Source organism: Canis lupus, chromosome 35 (assembly GCF_048164855.1).
Source record: "Canis lupus baileyi chromosome 35, mCanLup2.hap1, whole genome shotgun sequence".
Lineage (NCBI taxonomy): Eukaryota > Metazoa > Chordata > Mammalia > Carnivora > Canidae > Canis > Canis lupus.
Genome location: NC_132872.1, coordinates 29576904 through 29598589, shown reverse-complemented (window position 1 = coordinate 29598589; position 21686 = coordinate 29576904). Strand labels below are relative to the sequence as shown.

Sequence of the window (21686 nt, the reverse complement as noted above, 5' to 3'; positions counted from 1 at the left end):
GTGCGAGGACCCCACGCGGGGCCGCGCCGCCCACGGCCGACTGCTGCGGCGCTGCGTGCTGCGCTCTGGAGCCCGCGGCTGCGCACGTTGCTTCCCACCCGGAGCCCCGACACCGCGCGGGACGCAGAAGCCGCGGGGGCGGGGACGGGGGGCGGGGGTCGGAGCGTGCGGCGCGGGGCGCGGGGCGCGGGGCGCGGGCGGGGGGGGCGGAGCCCGTGTGTCGCAGCCGCCGGCCACTTGGAGGACGCTGTCCTGGCGCTGGAGCCTCGCGCGGGCCTTTGTCTTGCGCTTTCCATTCACGTCTGGGAGGAAATCCCTTTTATTTTATTTTCTTCTTGTATGTTTTGGTCCCAGGATCCCGGGGCGGGGCGGGGGCAGATTCAGCGCCCCACGGTGTCCGGACGCCGCGCGGTCCGCAGCTCGGGCTCCCCTGGGGGCGGGCCAGCCCCGCCGGCTCCTCGGGCCCTCGCCGCGCTGCCCCGACGGGCCTCCGGGACGCCAGGCCGACGTGGCCCAGGCCCGAGCCGCGATCCCAGCCCTGAAGTAACGTGACCTCGGGAGAAGTCGCCGTTTCCAGTCGCCAGGTGGGCAGCCAGGTGGCTGGGAGGCCCGAGCGCGCCCACCGATGCCCGGCGCCCACCTCCCGCAGGCGCAGCCTCTCCCCGCTCCGTACCTCCCCCCCGCCCCGCCGCCCCGTGTCCGCGTGGACCCCGCCCCCGGCTCCTGGACCCTCTCGGCCCCTCTGCCGGCCGGCGGGGCAGGACGCCGTCGGGGGGCAGCGATGCGAGGGCGCGGTGGCAGCGGCGGGCGGTGGGGGCACCTGGGGAGGCCGACGTCGAGGGGGCGGTGATGCGAGGAGGCGGTGGCAGCGGCGGGCGGTGGGGGCACCTGGGGAGGCCGACGTCGCGGGGGGGGGCGGCGATGCGAGGAGGCGGTGGCAGCGGCGGGCGGTGGGGGCACCTGGGGAGGCCGACGTCGGGGGGGGCGGTGATGCGAGGAGGCGGTGGCTGCGGCGGGCGGTGGGGGCACCTGGGGAGGCCGACGTCACGGGGGGGGCGGCGATGCGAGGAGGCGGTGGCAGCGGCGGGCGGTGGGGGCACCTGGGGAGGCCGACGTCGAGGGGGCGGTGATGCGAGGAGGCGGTGGCAGCAGCGGGCGGTGGGGGCACCTGGGGAGGCCGACGTGGGGGGGGCAGCGATGCGAGGAGGCGGTGGCTGCGGCGGGCGGTGGGGGCACCTGGGGAGGCCGACATCGAGGGGGCGGTGATGCGAGGAGGCGGTGGCAGCGGCGGGCGGTGGGGGCACCTGGGGAGGCCGACGTCGGGGGGGGGCGGCGATGCGAGGAGGCGGTGGCAGCGGCGGGCGGTGGGGGCACCTGGGGAGGCCGACGTCGGGGGGGGGCAGCGATGCGAGGACGCGGTGGCTGCGGCGGGCGGTGGGGGCACCTGGGGAGGCTGACGTCGAGGGGGCGGTGATGCGAGGAGGCGGTGGCAGCGGCGGGCGGTGGGGGCACCTGGGGAGGCCGACGTCGAGGGGGCGGCGATGCGAGGACGCGGTGGCAGCGGCAGTGGGGGCACCTGGGGCAGGACGCCGTCGGGGGGGGCCCGGAAACCCGAGGGTCATCGTCGGAGGACCGACCTGGCCCCACGCCGCCGAGCCTCCGCACGGTTCAGGGGTCGCGGGGGCGCGGGCGCTTCAACAGCCCGAGAAACCACGCGAAGACTTTCAGATGTCCCTTTGGGTCCCCACTCCAGGAAGCGAGCCGTAACCTTGGTCGACATACCTCCCACGTGTGTAGACTGTGACCGTGTGGCCACATCACTAGGAGTCACTAAGGTTCTAGAGCTAAAAGTCCTGAATATGATCCGGAGGAAGACACGTCTGCATTCGGTCTGACAAATGGAATCGTGGGAGAGTAGGCCCTGAACGACCCACCACACCCAGCGAGGAGACAAAAATGACCTGGCCACACTCGGATGGGACAAGAACAACTTCATGCCCCTGGGGATGGTCTCAGCTTGGTCAAAGTTTAAACACCAGGTAGTTTCCCATGGGAGATTTTATTTAAAACTGTGATTTCATTTTTAATTAATTTCTACAGCCCAACATGGGACTCGAACTCACAACCCTGAGATCAACAGTCACGTGCTCCCCTGACTGAGCCAACCAGGAGCCCAGCAATGTGCGGTTTTGAGCACTAAGCAACTTGCTCCTTAAGGGCAAGAAATCAGAGAACGTGTGTGTTCCCTGCCGGTGCTCTGCAGTCACCCCCCCGGGAGAGGCCCGAAGACCCTCGCGCACCGTGGGAGCCTACTGTGTGGGACCTTCCTTTGTCTGTCAGCAGCGGGCTGCGTGGTTCCCGAGCACCCCTCGGGTGCCTGGTGCCGTCTCAGGGTGCCCCTGTTGCATAGAGGGCCTCCACACGTTCCTTTCATCTGGGAGTCGCTTACTTATTTTTTGTGCTTGCCACACTCTGAAGGCACCGAGGCAGGTGCCGAGCAGGTGCGGAGCAGCGGCCTGCGGGGACACCCAAGCCTCAGGGACCCTCATCACCCCCCGCCTCCCTCCCTTAATTACCCCCTGGGAGCTGGGACTGACTGCAGAGGGAGAGCACGGAGGCTTTGCATTTAGGAGGCCCTCTCTCCGAGGACTTGGAGGTGCTCCTAGGTACGACCTCGCCATTAATCGAAACATTCTAAACGTTGACAAAAAAAATTTCCGTGAATATGGAAGTTACAAAGGAACGATATTTGCATTTTGCAGGTGGGACGTACTCTTGAGAGAGTCCACAGGAACAGCCAAACCTGAGGATCTTCGCTAATCCCCTTTCCTTTCCTCTCTGGATTTTGCATGTTTTATTATATATGGTTCTGATGTCTGCTGATTAAAGAATATTTTACAAGATGTATAAAATGAAAATATCACAAGAGATTAAATCGTAATAACGCTACCGGAGTGCAGTACATTGCACACACCAAGATTCAAATAATGGATCCCAGCTTTTTGTTTTTTTAGTATGAACATTCTTGCACAGTAGCAAAATAGGAATATGCCAGAAAGATAGAATTTGCATTTTAGGTCTGTTGACTGGAAAATACATTAGAAAACTTACTGAATTAGGCAGGAATATTTTTTATTCTATCCATTATACTAAAAAAAATCCTGCGAGGTAAGTGAGGGTGGCTCTAATTGACGTCATTCTGTACCCGCAGAGTGTGACTCACTCCAGTCCGTATTCCATGTGCTTCCATCCCTACTGCTTCAGACCCTGTCACCCGGTCGCTGCTCGGAGGTCCGCCTCCCGGAGTTGAGAACAGTTGGTGTAGGTCTTCGAGCCATTGTTTTCAGGAACAGTCGCTCATACACAGAATAATTACGTTGGACTGAAAACAAAGAACCGAAGACCCTCATTGAGCATTCCAGGGCTCCTCAGTGGTGGGGGAGCTACCCTGTAGGGTTAAAACCACTTAGACATTAAAACAATGCAATTTACATGCTTCAGAGGGTTTCTCTCCCCTTATCTTCTCTGTTAGAATTAATAAGTTAGAAGCGTTCTGCGCGGGGTGGAGGCTTGATTGCACGCCTTTCGCTGAGGATCTGAGACGTGAGGAGACTGCAGTTTGAGATACTTACGGAGTAAGCACCTTTTGGACCCGAAACTGCCTTGCAGAGTTTCTGGCTTTATATCTTATGGTTTATATTGAAACACACTCTACTGCTAATAAACATATACTAGAAATTATAAGGTTTTTATGCCCAAGCTAAAGACAGTAAGGGGAACTAAGTGCTTTTTTTATTTTTATTTTTTCTGGGTTATCCTATTTGGGTAGTAAATTATGGCACACAAACTCAAAAAGCATTAGTATCATCATCTTCTAGAATTCTGTTTAGTAGTCTTTCCCTCTGGCTGTCGTAGATAATCCTAGAAAACAAGTGAAGTTTGGAAAAAGGCAATGGGATTTTGATTAGGAGGCATTTATTCCTAATTCTTGTTTTAGATTTTTACCTTATATTGCTTTGAGATGCAATTAGAATGACCGTACATGGCGAAACTAGATTTAGGTAGCTTCTTTCTTTTAAGGAAAGTAAGCGGTTGGAAGCGTCATTTTATTTATTCGGTAGGATATTGAAAAAGAATTTGTAAATCAGAGATCGCCTCTGAATCAGTTTCTTGATTATATTAATTATCTGTTATGCCTTGGTTCTCCATTTACAGGACGAGGTTAATTATAGCTGCCCTCCCTTATATCCCACAGGATATTTTTAGGAGAATGGACAGAATAATAAATATACCAGGATGTCTAAAGCGAGATATTCAAAATACAAATTATAACACTATAATGCTGTTTTAGTACCAGAATATATTATGGAAAGGATTTTTTTTTTAAGTGAGAAGATTTATTGTAAAAGAAAGGTCTTCAGAATCGGAGAGGGGAGGGGTAAAAAAGGATAAGGGGGCGGGAGAGGGTAAGATTATTTCAGCAAGAAAAAGAATTTAAGCTCCTGCTGTTATCATTTAATTGGAGAGAGTTCCAATGTTGGGTTTGGGGTTGGAGGAAGACAGGCCCCAGTCATGGGGAGCGGGCCCAGCATCTCGGTGGCCTGTGGAATCCTCAAGGGCCGGGTGTCAAGCTGACACTCCTGTACCTGAAGTGGGTGCATCGAAGGCTGAAGTTACTGGCTCTGACCCCATAAAACAGCTTCTGCTCCACTGTGTCTCCTCAGTGGGTCAGTGAGATGACAATTTTCCTCTAAACCTGGAACGGAAAGTTTTAGCCACTACCCTCTTTTCTCTTTCCTCATCTTCCATATCTGAGAAGCCTTCAGATGCCATCAGAAGTGTTTTCCTCACGGGGCGCCTGGGTGGCTCAGGTGGTCGAGCATCGGACTCTTGGTTTGGGCTCAGGTCATGATCTCACGGTTGTGAAACAGAGCCCCAGGGCTCCATGCTCCGCACAGAGTCTGCTTGGGATTTGCTCCCTCTCCCTCACCCCGTTCCCCTGCACTTTCTCTCACTCAAGTAAAATAAAATAAATAAAATCGAAATCTTAAAAAAAGAATTGTCTGCCTTTTCACGCAGGGCCATCCCGGAGTCCCGCCGCTCTCATTTTGTGCCCGTTCTGCAGGTCTCAGAGTGTGACAGACCCATCACTCCTCTCACGTGATTACTGTCACAAGGCCAACTGTCTCTTCATAAGAATTTGGTGCATCTCTTCTGCACCTGAACAAAGTTCAGACCCTGTAGTCCACCCTACTTGAAATTGCTAAATGCTTATCCAAACTCACCACTTATGCTCAAATCAAACTGACCTCCCACCAACTCCCAAATACCCCAGGCTTCCTCCTCCTCCTCACTCCAGGGCTAGATTGCAGCTGCTCCTCACAAAGCGGAACATTTTCTACCCTGTGCTATTTTTCCTCATGCGGTCCGTCCTCAAGGTGCTCTTCAAATCCCAACGTGGGTGTGCTGGGGCCTGAACCAAGTGTATGCATCTCTTCTTGACTCTGTGTCCGGTGACATCTCATTAGTAGTTTGGAATCAGCTGTGGTAGGAAGATTTGCACAATAGCAATGGGCTGAACAGTAAAAATCTACCCCAGCAGAACCAGTTTTTAAACCAGGGTAACCCCTTCACAGCCACTACCACTAAATCTTCGGTTGTTCACACTGATTTACTTTTTGTATAACTCACTCGGACCCTTGTTCATGAAGTTTTAAATAATTGTTTATAGCCTGACTTTCCCACCTGATTGTTTCCTGAAGTTCGTTGACCAAGTCCCATATTTTCTTGTGTATCCTCAGCCTGAAGGAAAGTACTTACTGAAAGAAAATGGAGGCGTCAGTGTACACAACTCTTCTTGATTTCTCTGCCTCTGAATATTGTTGCTTTTTACAAATTCAGAAGATATGTCTGGTTAGTGTTTTTTTTTGCTTTCTATCTATCCAGTGCCTAGTATGGTGTCTCAGTTATCATATGTACCCAAAACTTTTTTATTTGAATAACCTCCTCATGCTCATGGTGAGTGTTACACAAAGACTGACTTTTACGTGACAATAAAGAGTCATTAAGCGTTTCTTGTTTTTACATTTATTCAAAACATAAATCAAGGTGAATGTACAACTCTATGTAATAATCATGTAACTTTAGCTTAGCAAATGTCTTTAATATTGATTAGAACTAAGTGCCCCTCAGAAAGAGCTGGGACCTCCAATAGATGAGGAAGGGTTCCAACTAGCTAACATGTAGCAAATACTATGTGCCAAGCACTCTGTTAAGATTCTTATATGTATTTTCTCCTTAAGTCCCAGTATCATCTTTCCGAGTCAGGGTACCATTAATAAGCTCATCTTGCAAATGCAAAAATTGCCTCTGGTGGTTAAATGGTGGGGTGGCTCCAAGGTATTCTGATTCCAGAACACTCACCTCAACCGCTTGTGCCTTCGCTCCACATAAGAACAGCTCTGTAGTGGCAGGACCAGGTCACATTTTTGGTGTTTGCCCATACCGGGTCAGGAAAATTCTGAATATTAAACTGAACTCTTCTGAGCCAGTCTCTTAATAATGCTTCTTTTAATTAGTGAAGTTTTACCTTCAGCCTGTTGTACTATCCCATTTTAAAGTGAAAAAAATGTTGTGGGCTAAGACATCATAGAGGAGCCTCTAAAAACAAATCTTTTTTCTTCTTTAAGATTTTTGTGGATTTATTTGAGAGAGACAGCATGAGCAAAGGGACAAGCAGACTCCCCACTGAGTGAGGAGTCTGATGTGGGGCTCCATCCCAGGACACTGGGATCATGACCTGAGCTGAAGGCAGATGCTTCCCCGACTGAGCCAGCCAGGTGCCCCTCTACCCACCGTTCTTTGTGGAGGGTTTATTTTCTGCCTTCATGCTACTCCAAATGGCCTCGGAACTCCAAGGGGGTAGAGGGAGATGCGGTACCTCTCCTCTAAGATCTGGTGAGCTAGTTGAGAAATGGCACTTAGCGCACATGGACCAGTCAGAACACGAGTAGCTGGTAATCTCTGTGGCGGTAACTGACAGAATTTAAAAATTAGGAGGTTATCTTTAAGTAAAGGGGGGGGGGAAGTAATCACTTCAAAGGAGTTGGAGTGGAAACCTGAAGGTTGTTTTTGGAGAGCGGAGTTTAGAGGATGCAGTGAAGAGGACAAAAATGGTGAGTGGAAGTGCTGAGACAGAAAATGAACATGATCTATTTGGAGACCCACTGCTGAGGCTCTGAAATGACTAAACACAGAGTTTTAATCCCATCAACTCTAAACATTGTTTGTACAACTTCTAGGACTTCAAGGTCATGACTTATTTTATTCAGAAGAAACAATTGTCTTGTGGACAAGGAAAGTCAATTTTTTTTAAAATTTCAATTTTGTTAGTTAACATATAGCACAATATTGGTTTTGGAGGAGAATTCAGTGATCCATCACATACATACAGCACCCAGTGCCCATCACAAGTGCCCTCCTTGACACCTATCACCCATCTAGGCCTCTCAACCACTTCCCTCCATCAACCTTCCCTTTGTTCTCTATTGTTAGGAGTTACACATGGCTTATTTCCCTCTCTCCTTTTGTCCTTTTCCCTGTTCCTATATGTTCATCTGTTTTCTTTCTTAGATTCCACATATGGGTGAGATCATTTGGTACTTGTCTTTCTGTGACTTATTTCACTTAGCATAATGCACTCTAGCTCCATCTACATTGTTGCAAATGGCAAGATTTCATTCTTTCTGATGGCCGAGTGATATGCGGTTGTACATACACCACATCTTTTTTATCCATTCATCAGTCAGTGGACACTTGGTGTCTCTCCATCGTTTGGCTATTGTTGACAATCCTGCTATAAACATTGGGTGCATGTACCCCCTTCATATCTGTATTTTTTGTATCCTTTGAGTAGTAGTCCAATTGCTGGGTCATAGGGTAGCTCTATTTTTAACTTTGTGAGGAACCTCCATACTGTTCTCCAGAGTGGCTGCACCAGTTTGCACCCCACCCATAGTGTAAGAGGGTCCCTCTTTATCTACATCCTCGCTAACATCTATTGTTTCCTTTGCTGACAATTTTAGCCATTCTGATGTGGGTGAAATGATATCTCATTGTGGTTTTGATCTGTATTTCCCAGAGATGAGAGATGTTGAGCATCTTTTCATGTGTCTGTTGGCCATCTGGATGTCTTCTTTGGAAAAGTGTCCATTCATGTCTTCTGCCCATTTATTAACTGGATTATTTGTTTTGAGTGGGTTGAGTTCACTAAGGTCTTTATAGATTTTGGATACTAACCCTTTATCAGCTACATCATTTCCAAACATCTTCTTCCATTCTGTAGACCACCTTTTAATTTTGTTGATTGTTTCCTTGGCTGTGCAGAAGCTTTTTGTCTTGAGTAAGTCCATTAGTTCATTTTTTGCTCTTGTCCTTGCCTCTAATTACATGTCTAATAAGAAATTGCTATCGCTGAAGTCACAGAGATTGCTGCCTGTGTTCTTCTCTAGGATTTTGATGGTTTCTTGTCTCACATTTAGGTCTTTCATCCATTTTGAGTTTACTTTTGTGTATGGTGTAAGAGATTGGTCCAGTTTAATTCTTCTGCGTGTAGCTGCCCAGTTTTCCCAGCACCATTTGTTGAAGAGATTGTTTTTCCAGCAGATATTCTTTCCTGCTTTGTCAAAGACTAGTTGACCATATAGTTGTGGGTCCATTTCTGGGTTCTCTATTCCATTCCATTGATGTGTGTGTCTGTTTTTGTGCCAGGACCACACTGTCTTGATGGTTACAGCTTTGTAGTGTAGCTTGAAATTTGAAATTGTGATGCCTCCAGTTTCGTTTTCCTTTCCAGGATTTCTTTGGCTATTCATGGTCCTTTGTGGTTCCACACGAATGTTAGGATCGTTTGTTCTACCTCTGTGAGAAATGCTCTTGGTGTTTTGATAGGGCTTGCATAAATATGTAGATTGCTTTGGGTAGCATAGACATTTTAATAATATTTGTTCTGCTAATCCATGAGTGAAGAATGTTTTTCCATTTCTTTGTGTCCTCTTCAGTTACTTTCATCAGTGTTCTATAGTTTTCAGGGTATAGAACTTTTACTTCTTTAGTTATATTTATTCCTAGGTATCTTATTATTTTTATTATACTTACAGATGGGATTGATTCCTTGATTTCTTTTTTCTGCTGCTTCCTTGTTATTGCATAAAAATGCAACAGATTTCTGCACGGTGATTTTATATCCCTCAACTTTCCTAAATTCATGTATGAGTCTAGAAATTTCTTGCTGGACTCTTTCAGATTCTCTACAGAGTATCATGTCATCTGCAGAGAGTGAAAGTTTGATTTCTTTCTTACCAATTTGGAGGCCTTTTATTTCTTTTCGTTGCCTGATTGCTGAGGCTAGGACTTCAAGTACTATGTTAAGTAGTGATTGGAGAGTGGACATCCTTGTCGTGTGTTCCTGATCTTAGGGGAAAGGGTCTCAAATTTTCCTCATTGAGGATGATATTACTTGTGTGCCTTCCATATATGACCTTTATGATATTGAAGTATGTTTCATCCATCCTCATCCATTGAGTTTTTATGAGGAAAGGATGTTGTATTTTGTCAAATACCTTATCTGCATCTATTGAGAGGATCATATGGTTCTTATCCTTTCTTTTGTTGATATGGTGTATCCCATTGATTGATTTGTGAATATCGAACCTCCTCTGAAGCCCAGGAATAAATCCCACTTGATCGTGGTGAGTGATTATTTTAATGTACTATTGGATTTGATTTGCTGGTATTTTTATTGAGGATTCTTGCATCCATGTTCATTGGGGATATTGGCCTGTAATTCCCTTTTTTGGTGGAGTCCTTGGTTTTCGAATCAAGCTCGTAGAATGAGTTTGGAGGTTTTCCTTCCATTTCTATTTCTTGGAAGAGTTTGAGAAGAATAGGTATTAACTGTTCATTAAATGTCTGGTAGAACTGCTCAGAGGCCAAGCAGCCAGGACTTCCATTTGCTGAGAGAGTTTTGATTGCTGACTCAGTGTCTTTGCTGGTTATGGATCTGTTCAGATTTTCTATTTATTTCTGTTTCAGTTTTGGTAGCTTGTAAGTTTCTAGGAATTTGTCCATTTCTTCTTGGTTGCCAGTTTGTTGGCATATATTTTATCATAGTATTCTCTTATAATTGTATTTCTGTGGTGCTGGTTGTGATCTCTCCTCTTTCCTTCATGATTTTATCTATTTGTGTCCTTTTTCTTTGCTTTTTTGATAAGTCTGACTAGGGTTTATCAATTTTATTATTCCTTTTGAAGAACCCACTCTTAGTTCCCTAATCCATTCTACTGGTTTTCTTTGTTTCTATAGCATTTATTTCTGCTTTGTCTTTACCATTTCCCTCCTTCTGCTGGCTTTAGGCTTTGTGTGCTGTTCCTTTTCTAGCTCCTTTAGGTGTGAGGTTAGGTTGTGTATTTGAGACTATTCATGCTTCTTGAGGTAGTTCTGTATTACAATACACTTCTCTCTTAGGACCATCTTTGCTGCATCCCAAAGGTTTTGAGCTGTCATGCTTTCATTTTCTTTTGCTTCCATGTTTCTTTTTACATTTTTCTTTAATTTCCTGGTTACCCTATTCATTCTTTAGTAGGATGTTCTTTAACCTCCATGTATTTGTGGTCTTTCCAAATTTTTGCTTGTGGTTGACTTCTAGCACAGTGTTGTGGTCTGAAAATATGTGTGGTATGATCACGATCTTTTTGTACTTGTTGAGGCCTGATCTGTGACCCAGTATGTGATCTATCCTGGAGAATGTTCCATGTACACTTGAGAAGAATGTGTATTCTGCTGCTTTAGGATGAAATGTTCTGAATATATCTGGTAAGTCCATCTGGTCCAGTGTGTCATTCAAAGTCATTATATCCTTATTGATTTTCTGCTTAGATGATCTGTCCATTGCTGTAAGTGGGGTATTAAAGCCCTCTACTATTATTGTATTATTATCAATGAGTTTCTTTATGTTTATTATTAATTGATGTATATATTTGGGTGCTCCCAAGTTGAGGGCATAAAAATTTGTAACTGTTGGATCTTCTTGATGGATAGACCCCTTAATTATGATATTATGCCCTTCTTCATCCTTTTTTTTTTTAAATTAACACATGTTTTTCTTTTTCTTTTTATTATTTTTTTAAAAATTTTTAAAATTTATTTATGATAGTCACACAGAGAGAGAGAGAGAGAGGCAGAGACACAGGAGGAGGGAGAAGCAGGCTCCATGCACCGGGAGCCCGACATGGGATTCGATCCCTGGTCTCCAGGATCGCGCCCTGGGCTAAAGGCAGGCGCCAAACTGCTGCGCCAACCAGGGATCCCCCTTCTTCATCTTTTATGACAGTCTTTGTTTCAAAATCTAATTTGTCTTATGTAAATATGGCTACTCTGGTTTTCTTTTGATGTCCGTTACCATTCTAGATGGTTCTCCATACTCTCACTTTCAGTCTTCATGTGTCTTTAGGTCTAAAATGAATCTCAGGTAGGCAGCATGTCGATGTGTCTTGTTTTTTTTTTTTTTTTTTGTTTTTTTTTTATCCTTTCTGATACCTTATGTCTTCTGATTGGACCTATTTAGTCCATTTACATTCAGAGTGATGAAAGATCATTGTGTTACCTGTAGAGTTGGTGTCTCTGGTGATGTTCTCTGGTCATTTCTAGTCTTTGTTGCTCTTGATCTTTTGTTCTCCACTCAAAGAGTCCCCCTTACGGGTGCCTGGGAGGCTCAGTCAGTTAAGCATCTGCCTTTGGCTCAAGTTGTGATCCCAGGGTCCTAGGATCAAGCCTCACATCAGGTTCAGTGTTCAGCAGGGAGTCTGCTTATCCCTTTGCCACTCCTTCTGCTTGTGCTCTCTCTCTCTCAAATAAATAAATAAATAGATAAATAAATAAATCAATTTTAAAAGAGTACTCCTTAAAATTTCTTGCAGGGCTGCTTTAATGGTCACCAACTCCTTTAGTTTTTATTTGTCTGGAAAACTCTTTATCTCTCCTTCTGAATGACAACCTTGCTGGATAAGATTTCTTGGCTGCATATTTTTCTCATTTAGTACATTGAGTATTTCCTTCTCCTTCTTTCTGGCCTGCCAACTCTCTGTGGGCAGATCCACTGTGAATCTGATCTGTCTTCTCATTTAGGTTAAGGACATTTTTTCCCTTGCTGCTTTCAGGATTCTTTCCTTGTCCGTATATTTTGTGAATTTGACTATGATATGCCTTGGCGATGGTCAGCTTTTGGTGAATTTAATGGGAGTTCTCTGTGCTTCCTGCATTTTGATGTCTGTGTCCTTCCACAGATTAGGGAAGTTTTCAATATAATTTGTTTGAATAAACCTTCTGCCCCTTTATCTCTCTCTTCATCTCTGGGGCTCCTTAAAAAATGTTATTACATTTTAATAAGTAGTTGAGTTCCCTAAGTCTACTTTGTGGTCCATTACCTTTCTTAAGGAAAGTCAAATTAAATGCAGTGTTTCCATTTTTATTTTGTCATGCTTATAGTCACTCAGCTACTCACAGCATCCATTATTCTCTCTTTGCTCCTTGATCTTTTGATGGTGTCTGGCAAATGAAAGTACTGGAGACTATCTGGGAGACAGGCTTGAGAACTATTATTTTTGAAACTTTGTGGAATGGGGAGGCTGGGGCATGCTCAGTTTATTACCTTGAAGTTTGAGATATTACGCTAGGGAGACTGTCATTGTTGTCTCTGCAGTGTCTTTAGTCATTTCCCATGTGATTCAGCAAGTGACTGACTGCTCTTTTGCTGTTCTCCTATTTGTCTTGTTTTGTTCCTAGATAGGATTCCCAAATTTACTCTTGGATTTGGTTAAATGGTTAATGTGCTTTTCTATATGACCTGTGCAGTTCTTTCTTTGCTTCTGGAACATTTCTGGATAAATAGATGTCCTAATCTCATTTATACGGACAGGCTTTTGTAAAAGTGTGGAGCCACCATAGGAAGACAGACTTTGCTTCCTTGTCTAGATACTATCCAAATCACTGGCCTATGCAGAGTCATTCTGTCTCTTTCCCTCTTGATCTTCCTGCCTGTGATCTTTTCAGATCAGTGGTCTGCCTTTCTTATTAAGCATAGTGAGAAACTGAGAGGATCTTCTGTCCTTCTTTTCATTCATGAGCATTTCTCTTTCTTCTCTGTGCATTTTAATTCCTTTAGTAGCCCAGCCATAACCATATGCAGCACTCTTTCCTAGGTGTCTGTGTTCCTCTCTTTCATCTTTTCCTTGAGTAATAATTGCTTATCAAACTCTTGCTGGATTTCCTCTCAAGCTCTCAATACCGAATCTGGCTCTATAATAAATCTGAATCGATATCTTCTTAAATTTCATCATAAGTGATAAGTCTATTCAACTCAACATTCTCTTAAGATTCTCCAGGGGTCTTCTAGATTTTACCTATATGCTACCTATAGCAGGTTCTTTTGTTCTAACTGGGGCTTGCCAGTTCTAGCTCACTGCAGCTAGGGAAATGTTCCCTAGATATGAAACCTGAATCACCCCTACAAGGCTCATGGCAAAATAGCCTATGGTCTTACTCACCCCTCAAGAACTCTTACCCAGAAAACCAATTGCAAAATCTCTGAGAAACTAATTACAGGAGAGTCCCAACTTTGGAAAGACCCATGATCTCCATTTCTGTGTGTCACAGAGAGAAATACAATGGAACATATAGGGATTAGCAGAAAGGGGTGTGTGAACAACCAATTTTGTTGTCCTCAGCAACCCATTTAAAAAACTTCTGAAAACTAGGTAATTTTACAGGAATTCTTCCTTAGGTATAGCCTAGCTGTAAATTGGTTTGGCCGAAGTTTATGCTGAGCTTCACCCTTTATTGTCTACTTTTCTTATATTTAAGATATAATCAAAAGTGTGTGCTCTCTCTACCTTCATTATTTCTAAACCATTATTTCTATCTCTCTACCTTCATTATTTCTGAGAAAATAAGCAGGAACAGAGGGACCTCTGGATGACTATAAAAATGTTTGTGTGGATAGGGTGTAGTTAGAGCTGATGGCACTAAGAGGTGTGCTGGTGTTTTAAAATGTCCCTGAAATTTGTTTTAATCAGGTAGAGCAAGACACATAGACACAGAAATGAATGTCATGAAGGAAGAAATTTTTATACTCATCAATTTTTATTTTTATTTATTTTATTTATTTTTTTTAATTTTTATTTATTTATGATAGTCACACAGAGAGAGAGAGAGAGAGGCAGAGACACAGGCAGAGGGAGAAGCAGGATCCATGCACCGGGAGCCCGATGTGGGATTCGATCCTGGGTCTCCAGGATCGCACCCTGGGCCAAAGGCAGGTGCCAAACCGCTGCGCCACCCAGGGATCCCAACTCATCAATTTTTAGAAACAGGAAGCATGGCATGCCATACTGGGCCACATGAGGAAAAACCAGGACTGGTCAAAAGCAGAAGGAGCAGAAGGCAATATGGACAAGAACCGTTCCTCCAAGAGCCCTGGTTCCTTTCACTGGAGGAGGGTATTTAGAAACTAAAATCTGAGAGCTAGATATTCTTTTTCTTTCTTGAAATGTCTTGCTTTGTTACATTGACTAAGATTTCTGGAAGACTGATAGAGAATAAGTGAGGTAAAGGTAAACAGGTTTAGGATTGGCTAGTTCGAATAATTTTTCTGGGCTCTGGGAAATAGGGGCTGTCTCTAGTTGTCTGGTACCTGGCCCTAGGGTGGATGGATAATGGCCCTGAGAAAAGAGCTACCTAGATAAAGAAGGTAGTTGTGGGTTTCAGCTTTGCATTGGTTGGTTTGCATATGAAAAGCATGCTCCCAGGCAAGCTGTTTGCTATCTCTAGGAAGTTGGCTAACCTTGGAAAGGACGGTCTTTTCTATTGTTATGCAAGATGTCAAAGCATCAGAGTAAAAAGACATGTTCAATACAGCTGGTGATGTTTAAAAAACAACAGCAACAAAACACAACCTGATTTGTAACATTTGCCAAATTCCATGGTTGCTTGAACAAGGCTATTACTTAATGTAATCTGTTTTTAAGGCCAACTTCTCTGAAAAACATGGCAGTGCAGGAGAGCTTTGATAGGGGAGAAATTCGAGCTAAAAATGACGCGATGGGGGGGGGGGGGGGGCGTCATGATGGCACCTAAAGCTCACCTTGCTGCTGGGAATGAATTTCAGTTATGATCAATCTAGTATTTTCCTCTCTTATGTGTGATGACTCGCTTTTGTCCCCTGTGCAAATGATTAGTCCATTTACAGTTGCATTTACAGTGATGAAATGTTGCCTAAAATGGATTAGAGAATTGAATTTTTCTTAAGAATTTGAGGAAATAAAGAACAGTTTGTGGAGAACTGTATTTCACTAGCTTTAAGTAAGAAAATAAAACAAAAATCCTCTTCTAAGCTATCTTTAAGCCATGAAATTTAGAATTAAAAGAAAATTAAACTCTTAACCTCTAATAATTCATTTCATGTTTTAAAATATATGTGTAAGTGGAAACCTTAATATTTTTACAAACTCATGTTTCTTTAAAAAATTAATGTAGAAAGAAAATAGGAAGGTTAATTTTCTCATAAAAACAATCTTTTCCTAATATTGGGAGATAATTCTCCATGGCTTTCTTACATTTCTATACATCTTTTGGGCAGAGCTACTAACTGTCTTTCTTCCTACTTTTCCAGAATATTTGTGCAGAAAATAGACTTGGAAGATAGAGATAGTGTCCCTACTGGAACAAAAGTTGGTCAGGCTTACTGTCTATTATAAAAAGTTTGAGTTGCCTGAGCTTAGGGTTCCTCTTCGGTAGTGTAGCCCACTGTGTTTATAGGCATCCATCTGGCCCTCTTTGTGTCATCTTTTGGGAATAATTAAGGCTCAGGGAACTGGTGGAGATGCTGACTCTCTGCTTATTACTGTTGCTGTGAGAAATTGTCCTTTGACTCAGAAATCTCAATCTGCTACCAGTCTACATGAAACTGTGGCAGATTGACTTGTGGGCTTGCAAGCAGGGTATAAGCTCTCCAGTTTTTGACATCTAGAGAAACTTGTGCACTTTTGTACCAGTGAGTAAGGAACAGGCAGGGCTAAATAGAGAGAGATAGGTAGGTAGGGGGCCATGGAATTAGGCTCACAAAAATCCCAAAAATGTGGAGATGAAAGTAAACCAGAGATAAACAAACCAGACCATCCTGTCCTAGGTGCCAGAGGTGGGTCTTGTTATAACAGCTACTTGTGACCAACAAAGAATGACCTATAACACTAAAAAGGAAGTAAGCCCTTGAAGGTGGTATCACTAATCCTCACAATGGTGATGTCACTAGAGGTGTTAAAAGGATTTAGATTCCTTGGTTGGCTTTCAATAAAAGACCCACCCTACAAGCCCTCAGTGGCAACCTGTCAGGTCCCTCTCACTCCTGAGAGCTCTCTCTGGTCCTTGCTTAATAAACTTCTATCCCTTTACTCACTCTCTTTTGTCCACAAGATTCATTCTTCGACTCTGTGAGACAAGAACCATGCCCTCCCGCTTCACCAGGGTACATTATAAGAATATTCAGAATAGAATTGCTTGTAATATCCAAAACCTGGAAATAAACCCAAATGTTTGTTAACATTGGAATAGATAAATATATTTTATGCATTTATATGATGAAATCATATGTATATGATTTTAGTGTATACACAGGTGAACAAACTATAACTTTATGCAGCAATGTGGATTAATTATATAAGCATAATGTTGAAAAAAGAAGCCAGTCACAAAATAATACAACTGATCAAAAAAGACACACATAAACTATATTTTTAGAGGCAAAAACATTGGTGGAAATGGTATAAAGAAAATGAAGAGATATTATACAGAAAGTCATGGCAGTGGTTATCCCAAATGGAGAAAGACAGGTGTGTTAAAGAAGAAACTCGTGGGGGGGACATCCTCAGGGCTGTCAGCACTCTACGTCTGACCTGTATTAGATGATGTAGGAAAAGACATCAGGGTTCAAAGCTGACAGCCAAGGAAGAATTCTTGAGACGTCTTGATGCCAACAGGTGGTTTTGTTAGAGCCTGAGGACAGGACCGGTGGACAGAATGAGCTGCTCTGGGGGCATGAGGAGGGACCCATTATATACTTTCAAAGTGGGAGGGGGTTAGGGAGAGCGTAAGCCTCTAAGGAATTTTGGAAGCAAAGTTTCCAGGACCTCGAGGGGGCCAGCTGTTGTTGAGAAAGGGTCATTTATTACTGCCTAATGAAGCCTGAGTCATGAGGCCCTTCAGACGGAGATCGGTGGGCTATGGGCTAGGGGGGTGATCGCCAGCATATATCCTGCGGGGTGTGGGGGGGAGGATAGAGATAAAGGAAGTTCCCAAGGAATTTTTATATGGTAAAGTAGGGGTTTGGCCTAAGATGGCCTCTTGCCCTCAGCAAGGTATCAACGTGGCGGCAGCTGAGCTCCCAGGGGAAGGTCACTCTGCCTGTTTCAAGGACTTGTCAAAGGGCTGTAGGTAGTGAGGAAATTTAATAATTTTTTCTTTGCCTTTGTTTCCCACATCAGTAGGTACATGGGCATTTACTTTAGATTTGTTAATCATACTGTGTATTTGTGTTGAGTATACTTTTTGTGAGCATGGTATTTCACAGTCAGAGTAGTTAAAATCACTTTATAAACAATTCCTTCATCTAATATTCTTTGGATAATATAACCTAATGTAACTGTTCACTGTAAAGAATATAAACAGGGAAAAAGGTGAACTTTATATTAAAGATTAATTAAGCCTTATAATTAATAACCACCAAGTCTTTTTTTTTCTTTTCTTTTTTTTTTTTCACAATTCCACCCACCAAGTCTTTAATGCTTTGTTGAATAAGGCTCCTTGAAAACGTTACTCCTACAAATATGCCAGACTGTTAAAATAGGAATCAAAGTTTGTTTTGAGGTTGATTCTTGTGTGCCTCACTTTTGAGAGTGAGTACTATGAACACGTACATAAGGAACACATCTTTTTGAAGTGCTTTGTAGAAGGCAATAGGGTGTTATTATTTATTTTCAAGAATATACCATTAACAAAATAGGTACTTGGAATTATTGATGCTATATCTGTGTGTTATGCTTTTGAAAGAAGATAAAATATATGATCATTCCATAAAATACATGTAGTGGTTAAGAAAAATTTTGTCTTTCTACTCCTTTATGTTCATTTCTATGTATTAAATATTAATCTTTCTTTGATCTGCCAATGTATGCATGTCTAAGACATCCTCTCTGCTGATCAAAGTATTCCTTTTTATTTATTTATTTATTTATTTATTTATTTATTTATTTATTCATGATAGACAGAGAGGAGAGAGAGAGGCAGAGACACAGGAGGAGGAAGAAGCAGGCTCCATGCTGGGAGCCCGACGTGGGACTCGATCCCGGGGCTCCAGGATCATGCCCTGAGCCAAAGGCAGGCACTAAACCGCTGAGCCACCCAGGGATCCCCTCCTTTCTATTTATTAAAAAAAAATACAGGACATGTACTATTTCTAATCTTAGATATTTTTAAAGATTTTATTTGTTTGTTTGAGAGGGAGAGAGAAGGAAAGAGCAAGCAAGCCAGGGAAGGAGCAGAGAGAGGATCTCCAGCAGACTCCACTCTGAGCAGGGACTCTGACCCAGGGATTTTGAAGCTGAAATCAGGAGTCGGACACTCAACTGACTGAGCCACCCCAGGCACCCCTTAGATATTTTTGAAGGAAAAAAAAGTTCTAAGTTTTTCCTGATCTGTGAATAAGGTTTAAAAAAGAATGATAGAGGTAATAATTATGAGACTGATTTAGCTGTATAGTATGTTGAGTGGCTGAAACATTAGAGCTTTTTTCATAATTTTTTAAAAGATTTTTATTTATTCAAGATAGAGAGAGAGAGAGAGAGAGGCACAGGCACAGGCGGAGCGAGAAGCAGTCTCCAGTCTCCATGCAAGGAGCCTGACGTGCGACTTGATCCCAGGTTTCCAGGATCAGGCCCTGGGCTGAAGGCAGCGCTAAACCGCTGGGCCATCAGGGCTGCCCTTTTTTCATATTTTAAACAATTTGAGATCCTTTCACCTTAAAGCTGCTGAAAATTATATTATAGTTTCAGAGATCAGATGCTCTAGGGCGAGGAAATGAATGCCAAGCCAAAGGAGAGACTAAGGCAAGGCCACAGAATTAACAGTAAGATTCCACAACATGAAGTCAAGATTCAAACACAACTTTGAAGCTCTTTTCTCAACCGGATCACAAACTCCTATCCCTGAAACCAAAGCCATCAGTATTTGAGGAAATTCTTCTGTGACACCTGCTCCCGTCTTCCTCAAGCCCCAGATTGCCTCCTTATACTTTTCCACTCAAGTTGAATTCGCAGCTCTCTAATTTCAGGCTCCATCCCTTTCCCTAGATAGGATGCCTATGAGGAAGAGAGAAGAATGAAAGGTCTCTGCCGCCCTGTGGGTTGGTTTTTCATTAGCATAAATATAGCAACCAGGACAACAGAGGACTCAGCAGCAGATGGCTGATAAGATCCCCTCTTGTTCAATATATTCAGAAATGGAATTAATTTTTAATACCACATATTAGCAATCTCCTAATACATAGGTAATCTCCTTCCAGTAAGCACAGATGCTGCTGACGGAATAAATGGGAGTCAGACTGTCTCATAGAATGTGTTTTTCCATCTTTTCCTGGGATAGCCATTTTAGGCTGGATTTTACCAGCATGTACTTAAGAGACACTCAATAACTGTTAGCTCTATTAGGGTATGGCTGAGTGAGTGGATCCTGGAGTAGTCGGGGAAGCACTGGACTGGAAGTCAGAGAAATTGAAATCAGTTTCTTGACTTTTAGGGGATCCAATGGCGTGAGTAAAAATAAATCATTGACTGTTTTGGTTTCAGTTTATTCATTTGTGTAAACAAGCAAATAAATGAATCTGACGATTTCTAAGACACCCAGCTAGCTCTGTGTTGTTCAGACACTTACTGCTTATGTCCTCGACAATTCCAAGTAGAAAGAGAATAACTGTGTTTTTAATGTAATGATTTAAATGGAGTATATTCTTTAACTTCCAAAGGCCAGTTACCTGATGTTTTTACTTCATAGAATAAAATAGGTACAATGTAGAGAACCCTTAGCATGTTTCAGGTACTACAGTGATTACAAACGCCAGCTCATTTAATCGCTTATGAATTAGTTATTATTATCATAATTTTTTAGATGGAACTCAGGCTTCGGGAATTTGAGCGACTTGCCCAAGGCCCAGAAGCTGCTCCTGATTAGTAAGACATGACTTCAACTCATTTCTATATTGCTCCAGAATCTGTGCTCATAATCACTGCACCTGACTGGAACATGACAATCCAGGATCATCAAGGGGAATCGCCAGGTCAAGACAGGGGGTGTCCATTGTTTTGTTTCAAAGGTAATATATAGTTATAGTTCTTGACATGCAAAATTAAAAAAGCACATGGCACTTGTGAAATCTCTTCCTTACCGACCCTTCCCCTTCCTCTGTCCTTCCCAACAACATAACTGTTCTCTGTAGTGTAGCATGTGGAGGCGGGCTATTTTGGTGACTGATAGGAAACATAAGGAGTGGGGCGCCCTCTGACGTAATATAATGTTCTGGTTCATGATCTGGGCGCTTAGTTACCCAGATGTGTTCATTTCATGAAAATATATCAGGCCATTATGATTTGGATACTTTTCTGTATGTGTGTAATATTTCAGTTAAAAGCATGTCAGGGAAAACACCATGACACCAAACTGTTAGTTGTCCCAGAGCCTCCTTTTTGGGAAATTATGGGGAAAATCTTGTAAAACTTGGGCTGCAAAAACAACATTCTTTCTTTGTTCCTTGAGGAGTAACGATTCTACATTGTAATTTTTGGAATCTACTTTGGTTGTACCATTTGTTGGGAGCCTCCTACATAATTGGCATGCTCTATATAATGTGTTTCTCCATGTGAGACTGCCCACATTCTTAGAAGAATGTCTAACTCAAATCGTGCTTAATTTTTAATCCCAGTTGAGCTCAGACCTCAGATTTTCACAATGGGTCTTGTAAGGGGGAGTACCTCTTCCCTCTTTATCTGGTTTCCATGAGGAAGAGATTACCTAAAGAATCTTATCCATCTCCATGAAATGTGGAGCCGAGCCCTTCCACCTCTGTGTCTCTTAGGAGGCCGTGGAGAGCACTTGTCCACACTAGCTCTTGGCCGTGGAAATAGGCAAAGTTTTTGCTCACCAACGTCTATTCTTCTCTGGGCTAAATTTCCTGGTGGGGCCATTTTATTGGTTCTGACCACAGTGTTGAAATTGTAAGTGATGTGATTCACTGTTGGATCAAAATCCATGACTACCAGAAAGAGAAACTTTCAGAGCTGTGTCTTTTCTTTCTTCAGTGGCAGTCAACGGAGTCTGAGAGAGTGGTTGTTCCTTCCCTCTGGGTCCCAGAGACAGAACTGGAAAGTCATTCAGTACTACCTGTATCTGGGTGGATAAACCTAATTTTGGGGAATTTCAGAAATTCCCCTCATTTAAAGGCTATCTTCTCCAATAGCAATGTAGTATCTGATAAAGACTTTGATTTTTAAGTTTCTCACTTATCTTGTTCTTTTGTCTAAGCAGTTGGT

General features: G+C 43.6%; 1 long non-coding RNA gene across 2 annotated transcripts; it reads left to right on the top strand.

Annotated features, from left to right (window-relative positions):
- The first annotated feature begins 207 nt into the window (after positions 1-207).
- On the top strand, positions 208-21470 carry LOC140624772 (uncharacterized). Of its 2 annotated transcripts, none has more exons than XR_012024230.1 (4): positions 208-584; positions 5802-5913; positions 18371-18483; positions 20269-21470. It is a non-coding gene; the product is annotated as an uncharacterized lncRNA (long non-coding RNA). The 2 variants fall into 2 exon arrangements; XR_012024231.1 differs by lacking the exon at positions 208-584 and adding an exon at positions 1618-2039.
- The last annotated feature ends 216 nt before the right edge of the window (positions 21471-21686 follow it).